This window comes from Dendrobium catenatum, unplaced genomic scaffold, assembly GCF_001605985.2.
Source record: "Dendrobium catenatum unplaced genomic scaffold, ASM160598v2 fragScaff_scaffold_1422, whole genome shotgun sequence".
NCBI lineage: Eukaryota > Viridiplantae > Streptophyta > Magnoliopsida > Asparagales > Orchidaceae > Dendrobium > Dendrobium catenatum.
The window spans coordinates 1,034,061-1,043,692 of record NW_021319884.1 but is presented as its reverse complement, the minus strand read 5'-3'; positions in this window follow the sequence as shown (position 1 = coordinate 1,043,692).

Sequence of the window (9,632 nt, the reverse complement as noted above, 5' to 3'; positions counted from 1 at the left end):
CTTCAAGGAGCGGATCCGTTCTCTACCACACTTGGTGAGTTGAACAGTTAAGTTTTCTGCCTACACTTGAGAGTTGTAATAGCCGAAGTATTCTCTACCTACACTTGTGAGTTGAACATCGAAGGTTCTCCGCATACACTTGGAGAGTGTGAACTGCAAAGGGTTCCTGCCTATACAGGAAGTGTAAAAGAAGAGGGTTCTCTACCAACACTGAAGAGTGTGAAAAACAAACGGTTCTTTCCTACACCAGGAATGTAAAAGATGACGGTCTCTGCCAACACTTGGAGAGTGTAAAAGGATGACGTCTCTGTCCACCGGTAGTGTGAAGAGAGTTTTGAAAGTTCTCTTCTTGTTTGGGTGCAAAATGGAGAGTCACTAGCCTGTATATGCAATACTCGGAGGGTCGCTCAGATGGAATAGGTGTTTGACCGAACCACTATAAATCATGTGTCTTTATTTTTTCGCTGCTTTTATTTTTACTGTTTAAATTTAGATGAAAACTTTTCTATAAAATTCACTAAAGTTATCTTGTTTTAATTTAAAATGAGGGATAAATTTTTAATTACCAATCCCCCCTTTTGGTTAGCCGCTGGACAAAGCTTAGTCTAACAACCCTAATCATTATGAACAATAAGTTTCAACAAGTGGTATCAGAGCTTTGTTTCAAAATCATAAGTTTAGACTACTTTTTGATTAACGTAGATGGATAGATTTGAAAATCGAAATACACCTGAGGGTTACTCTATAACTAGACCTCCACTATTCGATAATATACCTTTTGATTTTTGGAAAACACGCATGTCTATATTTTTACAATCACTTGATTATCGTATGTGGATCTTAGTTCAGGAAGGGTATACAAAACCAACTAGACTAGTTGACAGAGTTAGAGTTGAAACACCTTTTTTGGACTGGACAGTACAAGAATGTGACTTAGCACAACTAAACACCAAATGCTTGAATAGTTTCTTTTGTACTCTTAAATCAGAAGACTACATACGGGTTTCTACTTGCAAGAGTGGAAAAGACATATGGGATAGACTTTGTATAACTTATGTGGGGACTAATGAGGTTAAGCAATCTAGAATTAATATCTTGTTGCATGATTTTGAATTATTTCGCATGAAACCAAATGAATCCATTTCTAATATGTACACAAGATTCACACAAATAGTCACCTCTTTATATGCATTAGGTAGGGAACTAACGAATGCTGAAATGGTTAATAAGATACTTCAATATTTGTTTACTGCTTATGATGCTAAAATTACTGCAATTATAGTCTAAAGATCTAAAAATTTACTCTATTGATAATCTTCTTGGATCGCTATTTGCTTACGAGCAAGGAGTTAGCCAAAGAAAGATTGATGCAGGTGAACCACGAAGGGAGAAGAATATAGCACTGAAAGTGGAGGAGTCAGAAAGTGAACACCACATCCTAAGGATGAAGATGACATTGAACTAATGACTAGACAATTCATAAGCTTTCTGAAGAGGAAGTAAAAAAGACGCCAGCAATGGAATTGAGGTAAACTTAATAGAAATGTCAAGGTTTTAAATGATGTTATTTGCTATGAGTGTAGGAAACCTGGAAATATTAAGACAGACTATCCAAAACTCAAAGCCACTCCTAGCAAGGAGAAGGTAGAGGAGAAACTAATTGTGAAGAAGGGTAAGAGAAAATTCCAAAGAGCTTTATGGGCAGACTCAGCTTCAGACTCGTCAGAGACAAAAAAGGAAGAGAAAGTCACTAATCTGTGCTTAATGGCTAATAACCTTGATCAGTTAGATTAAGAAGAGGGTCGCTCTCACATAAGACCTCATTAGAGCATATGGTATCTGGACAGCGGATGCTCAAAGTATATGACTGGAGATACTGCACAATTCATATCGCTGGAAGCCAGGAGTGGAGGCAAGGTTACACTTGAAGATAACACCACAAGGAAGGTGGTTGGGTCAGGTATGATTGGAAATCTTAAGAATTTTTTTTAAAAAAAGTGTTATTGGTAGAAGGCTTAAAGCATAATTTATTAAGTATAAGCCAGCTATGTGATAAGGGATAATGTATGAAATTTTTTCTTACTAGCTGCATATTAAGCCTAAATGGAAATGATGTTTTGAATGATATAAGGGTAAATAATGTGTATATGCTAGACTTGAATTGCATTAAAACTTCTACTGCTTTCTGTTTAAAAACTATTTCTGATGAGTCATGGCTTTGGCATAAGAGACTTTGTCACCCTAGCATGAAAAACCTTAGAAGGATTACCCAAAAGAACCTAGTGAGAGGTATACCAAAACTAAAATTTACTAAGGATCACCTTTGTGATGCATGTCAATTAGAAAAACAGGTGAAATCCTCTTTTCAGTCTAATAAGGATCTTAGAACTAGTAAATAATTAGAGATTTTGCATATGGATCTTTTTGGACAAATTAGAACTATAAGTCTAAGAGGGAAGGTATACAGATTTATGATTGTTGATGATTACTCTAGATTAACATGGGTTAGATTTCTATTTCATAATAGTGAATCGTTTGAGAACTTTAGAAACTTTTTAACTTGGATTCAAAGAAAGTTAGGATGTAAAATTTTAATAATTTAAAGTGATCATGGAGGAGAATTTGAGAATGAAAAATTTGAGAATTTTTGTAAGGAGAAAAGAATTGATCACAACTTTTCTGTACTTAGAACCCCTCAGCAGAATAGGGTAGTCGAAAGAAAAAATAGAACATCAATAGAAGCCGCACTAGCCGTATTGTCTGAATACTCACTTCCTAAATATTTTTGGGCTGAGGCGGTTAGCACTGCATGTTATGTTCTAAATAGGGTGAATGTGAGATCAAAATTAAATAAAATACCCTATGAGTTGCTAAAAGGAAGAACACAAAATTTGTCACATTTGCATGTTTTTGGATGTAAGGTGTTTATTCATAACAATGGAAAATCTGCCTTAAGAAAATTTGATCTAAAATCAAATGAGGGAATTTTTATAGGATACTCAAGTGTTGGAAAATCTTATAGAGTATTCACTAAAAGAACTTTGGTAATAGAGGAGATCACACACGTTGTATTTGATGAATCAAGAATTTTGGAAGAGCCAAATGTTGTATAAGATGAGATTGAGATAAACTCCTAAAAATATTGAGAAAATAAATTTGGAAGAAAATTTGAAAGAAAATTTGGTGATAGAAAACTCTTTGCCTAGAGATTTGATATTTTCTAAAAACTACCCAAATGAATTGATTATAGGTGAACCTTCTGTGGGCGTAAGGATTAGGCGTGGACTAAACAAATAAGTCAATCATTCAGCCTTTATTTCAACCATAGAAAAAATAAATATTGATCAAGCACTTTTGGATGAATTTTGGATTTTGGCTATGCAAGAATAGTTAAATCAATTTGTAAGAAATAAAGTTTGGGAATTAACTGCAAGGCCAAAGGATCAAAGTGTAATTGGAACTAAGTGGGTATTCAAAAATAAAATGAATGACACAGGAGTAGTTATGAAAAATAAGGCTAAATTAGTTGCTAAGGGATTGATTTTGTAGAGATATTTTCCCCAGTAGCTAGACTTGAAGCAATTAGGGTTTTATTAGCCTTTGCCTATTTTAAAGGATTTAAATTATACCAAATGGATGTAAAAAGTGCCTTCTTAAATGGGGTAATTCAGGAAGATGTTTTTCTGTAGAACAACCTCCAGGTTTTAAAATCCTAAATACCCAAATCATATTTTTAAATTGAAAAAGGCATTATATGGATTGAAACAGGCACCTAGGGCTTGGTATGAGTGATTGAGCACCTTCCTACTTGAAAGATCATTTGAAAAAGGAAGTGTGGATACAACTCTCTTTTTAAAGAAAGTATGAGAGGATATACTCATTGTACTAATTTATGTTGATGACATCATCTTTGGATCGATTTTTCTAAAATAATGAGTACTGAATTTGAGATGAGTTTAATGGGAGATCTAAGTTACTTTATAGGCTTTAGCATAAGCAAATCAAGGAGGGAACATTTCTTAGTTAGTCTAAATATGTTAAGGACATCCTCAAAAAGTATGAAATGGATAATGCTAAACCTGTTAGTACACTTATGAGTTCCTCAGTTCAATTAGATAAGGACCCTAAAGAAAAATCTGTTGATCAAAAGAAATTTAGAGGGATAATTGGATCTTTGCTTTACTTGATAGCTAGCCGACCCGATATCATGTTTAGTGTTTGTTTATGTGCTAGATTTTAATCAGATCCAAAAGAATCACATTTGATGCAGTAAAAAGAATTTTAAGATATCTGTTAGGAACTCAGAACTTAGGAATTTGGTATCCTAATTTTAGCTCTTCATTTAAAATAATTGGTTATTCAGATTCTGACTTTGCAGGTTGTAGTGTTGATAGAAAGAGCACTTCTGAAACATGTCAGTTTATTGGAAATTCTTTAGTCTCTTGGTCCAATAAAAAATAAAATTCAGTAGCCCTATCTACTGCTGAAGCTGAATACATTGCATTAGGAAGTTATGTGGCACAAGTACTTTGGTTAAAATAATAATTGATTGATTTAGGATTAACTACAGGCACTATTCCAATTTATTGTGTTAACACTAGTGCTATTTGTATTTCTAAAAATCCTTTTCAACATTCAAGAACCAAACATATAGACATCAGGAATCATTTCATAAGAGATCATGTATTCAAAGGAGAAATTGAACTCATTCATATTTTTACAGAAAATCAACTTGTAGACAATTTTACAAAACCTTTAGCCTTTGATACTTTGAGTGCATTAAGAACAAGGCTTGGTGTGATCGATTTGAATGCTAAATTAAAATGTTTCTGCAACATTGATGTGTGTTTTTCTAGTTAGTATTTGTGTGTGTATTTGTGATTTTGTGATTTTATGTATTTTTCTATCATATTTTTATTGTGTTTGTGTTTTAGTTTTTAAAAAATTCTCACATCTAGATTTTTGAGTGCATGTTTTGAAAAATTGAGTGAAAATCATCCATGACGAAATTATTTTCGTACAGAACGAATTGTGTAGTGTGTTAACTGTTGGATTTGAACGGTTTGCGTAAAGTTCTTCAGTGTTTATTTTTTACTTCGTCTGATCACATAGTCTCAACAAAATTTTCAAACATCTGTATAATTGATTGATAGTTAAACGGATAAGGTAGTTTTTATTATGCATGATCGTACGTACGAACCTTTGGTTCGTACAAACGAACGCTTGGCAATTCGATGTGGGGGGCGGTTTCAACTGCAATTAAAATGATCTTTATTGTCTGATCATCAAGGATAAATACCTATTTTTCTGTACAATCTTTTGGTCAAAAGTTTTTACGAAAGGATGCATCGTTACTTGTGTGATTATGAAAAGCTATTTCATTTTTGGAGTCATTCGTTCGTCCATATGAAATTTGTTCATATGGGATGAACTAAAATTTGTATGGGATGAAATTAATTTTGTCTGTACAAACAGTTGTATTTCATTAAATTGACGGGCTTTGAACTCAATTATCATCACTTCAAAAATCCCTTTCAAACCCCTATTTCCCTAGAACATCTCTATGGCAAGCTCTAGCAAAAGGCAAAAGGTTTTAGCCAATAGTCCACCCAAAAACTTTAGTGATAACTTTCTATCCAAGGCCAATGAAGAGTCATTTCATAAATTTGCCTCTGCTAAGATCACTCCTTCTAGAGTTCTTCTACAAGAACAACTGAATTTTCAGGTAATGAATCTGTTTGTCGCCACCCAATTTGGCCTCATTCTCACTTTAGTCCACTTCTATAATAAGGAGACCTTTCACTACTTTCTTGTAAACATGTCCTTTAACTCTGACCATTCTATGTTTAGGTCATTTGTTTTTATGAAGAAAGTAGATATTACTAAGGCAGACTTACAAATTTTTTTGAACTTAAGGATAGAATGGATTAGAGCCCATACCTTGACCACTACTTTCGATTATGATTGGTTTGCATTAAATGATGTTCTTAGAGGGTATGGTGGGATATCTCATATACCCAAAGTGTCAACTCTTAATCAAAAAGCTCATGTTATCCAGTATAGTCTTCGTAAATCCATCATTCCTAAAGATGGTGATCTAGTAAATATTACTCCTCTACTTTCTACCGTGACCTATTTGATTATGACTGACCAACCTATAGATGAAGCCTAACTAATCATTGACTATCTTTATGGACTTTCTGAAATTGGTCATGTCGCCCATAAAAGAAAGAAGAACATTACCTTAGGACATCTTGTTGCCTACATTTTGGAGAAGAAGTATGAATTGGTTCATCCAGATCAAGATTTTGAAGAACCTCTCTACTACAACGATGGATCTTTTAGAGCAATCTTTAATAAAGATGAACCATATAAACCACATGTTATTAGTGACTTAGAGGAGGAACCTGAACCTGCACCTACTAGTGAACCAAATTACCAAGATTTGATTCAGAGATTTGATCGTTTAGAGTCTCATTTTGATCAAAGATTTGATCAAATTGAAACTCACTTACAGCAGTAGGATGTTCAATACAATCAAGATAAGGGATATATGCGAGAACAGATAAATGATATAAGTTCCATTATGATAAGCAGTTATTTTAATTTCTTCAATACTGCACCTCCTCCTCCTCCTCTAGACCAGGGACCGTCAGAGTGATTTGTGTACTTGCTTATGATCTTCTATAGTTGATGTGATTGTGTTGTGATAGATTGTGATGTAATATGTTTTAGTTATGTGTTAGTTTTATTTTATGTTTTAGCATTTATGTTTTATGTTGTATTGATATCATTTCTTAGATTGTAATATTCATTATAATGATATCAATATAAGTCATCTTGTCTTGATTTTAATTTTGTTTTGAAATGTGTGTTAGCCTATATGAAAATTCCTAAAATTTTTGATCTTACAAATGCTATACTTTAAACTGCAACTCAAAATTGAATTCATTAAAAAAACTAATTATTCTAAATTTAAGTTTTGCTTATAACTTGATATAATTAAGAATGTCAATTTCATGTCTCTTATTAGAATCCTTTTAATGTTTAATATTATTATTACAAATGAGATGTTTTCTTATTTTGTATTTCACTTATCAATAAATATTGTTGTACTTCGAAAAATTTAAAAATTTTGATAATTGATTTTGGAAAGATCAAAACTACTCTTGAAAAATATACAAATGTACAAAAATCAAAAGGAATGCGCTATGGTTCGTAATTTGAAAAGAGGCACAAAAAAAGTGCCACAACAATTGAAAAAATGCGCAAACTGCCACATGTGGTAGTTATTTCTTTCCATAATCTTTTAATCTCTTAAATTCAAATTGATCTTATGTACATTTTTATTTTGTATTGAAATGTGAAATATAAAAATTTTATATTCATCCTTTATGCAATGATATTCCTTATCTCAAATGTCTAAATTGATTTATATTTTTTGATTAATCCTTTTTCTTATCAATGTTATATCTCTTCTTAAATTCTATGAATCATTTTATTTTCCTAATGATTTGGTTTTATTTGCAAAATTTATTTCAATCACTTTCAAAGATCAATCTAATAATAATAATAATAATAATAATAATAATAATAATAATAATAATAATAATAATAATAATAATAATAATAATAATAATAATAATAATAATAATAATAATAATAATAATAATAATAATAATAATAATAATAATAATAATAATAATAATAATAATAATAATAATAATAATAATAATAATAATAATAATAATAATAAAAGGTGATACAATTATAGTGTAAAGCCTCCTTATTTTCATATATTTATCAATTCATGGGGAGTTTAGGAGATTCTTAGAATTTGAAAATTATATAAACAGTAATTGTTTTACCATTATAAAAAAGGGGGAGATTGTTAAGAGAGTTGCTATTTTCATGTTTTATCTTCTTGCAACTTGTATTGTTTTGATGATTTCAAATATTATTGTTTTAAGTTTTATTTTTCTCCTAACATATTTTGGAAGAATTGTTTTTACTCTTGTGTGGACTAACATTTTAGGATAATTGAACTCCAGACTAATAAAGACTTCAAATCAAATTCAGCAGGAGATAGTTTTTAAATTGAAGTTTGTAATTTTTATTGTAATTGAGTTTGCAAAAATATGATTGTAATTGAATACCATAGCACACACACACTTGGGAGATCATTAAAAAATCACACTGATAATTCTGGATGAACCATGTTCGTACGGGACGATCAAGTTAGTTAATCCCCTCAGAGAGCAATGAAAAGAATAAGAAAAAGTGAGAAATTTTTCTATGTCCAGATCGTACGGACAAAATAGAATGATCGTCCCAGGACGATCTCCTCTGGATTCTGAATTTGAACTGTTCGTATGGACAAAATAGACTGATCGTCCCTGGAGAATCTCCTCTGGATTCTCACTTTGAACAGTTCATACGAACGAAATGGACTAATTGCCCCTGGACCATTTACTCTGGATTCTCACTTTGAACTATTTGTATGGACGAAATACACCAATCATCCCAGAATGATCTTCTCGGATGACAACATTTTGAACTGTTCGTACGGACGAACATAAGCATTCGTCCCAGGACGAATTGCTCTATTCTTTTGACATATGAAACGTCTACAGTTATTTTTCTGGGTACCTCATCCCAATGCATATAAGGAATCATATACAACAATTTTGCACTGTTCCTACGAGACGATCTTACAATCGTATGGGATGATGTTATTCGTATTGCTTGAAAATAAATAGTTTTTGGATAGTTTTTCGTGTCTTTTATATAAAAGGTCCTTTGTAAACTATCACTTAATCTTTTTGCCTACTGATATTCGTGTCAACTGAAGGGAGAGTCAAGGAGATAGTGTGAGAGAGTGTTTGAAGGAGGATTCTTACTACTGGAGCATGAAGGATTCACTTGGTACTCAAAGGAAACAATCTCCACCTATGATTTATGATTACTTCACTCTTTTCTCTCATCCTTCTAGATTTCTTGTGAGAAGATCTGTCAAGGAGACTCAATTCTTTACCGACACTTGGTGAGTGTGAATAGCCGAAGGGTTCTCTGCCTATACTTGAAGAGTGTCAACAGCCGAAGGGTTCTCTACCTACACTTGGTAAGTGTGAATAGCCGAAGGGTTCTCTGCCTACACTTGGAGAGTGTGAACAGCCAAAGGGTTCTCTGCCTACACCAAGAGAGTGTAAAAGGATGACAGTTCTCTGCCTACATCAGGAGAGTGTGAAAGGACAGACAGTTCTTTGCCTACACCGGGAGAGTGTAGAAGGAATTTGGTTCTCTACCAACACTTGGAGAGTGTAAAAGGATGACTGTTCTTTGTCGCACCGGGTAGTGGAAGAGAGTTTTTGTAAAGGCTTATCCACCTTGTTGTGGGTGAAAAGGAGAGTCACTAGTGGTATTAGTGCAATACTCAGAGGGTGCCTCCGGGGAGTGGATGTAGGTCGGGTTTGACCAAACTACTATAAATCTTATGTCTTTTATTTTTTCAGCTACTATTTGTTTTTACTGTTTAAATTGTGATAGAAAAACTTTTTCTATAAAATTCACTAAAGTTATTCTCAGTTTTAATTTTAAAAAGAGGGATAATTTTTTAATTACCAATTCACCCC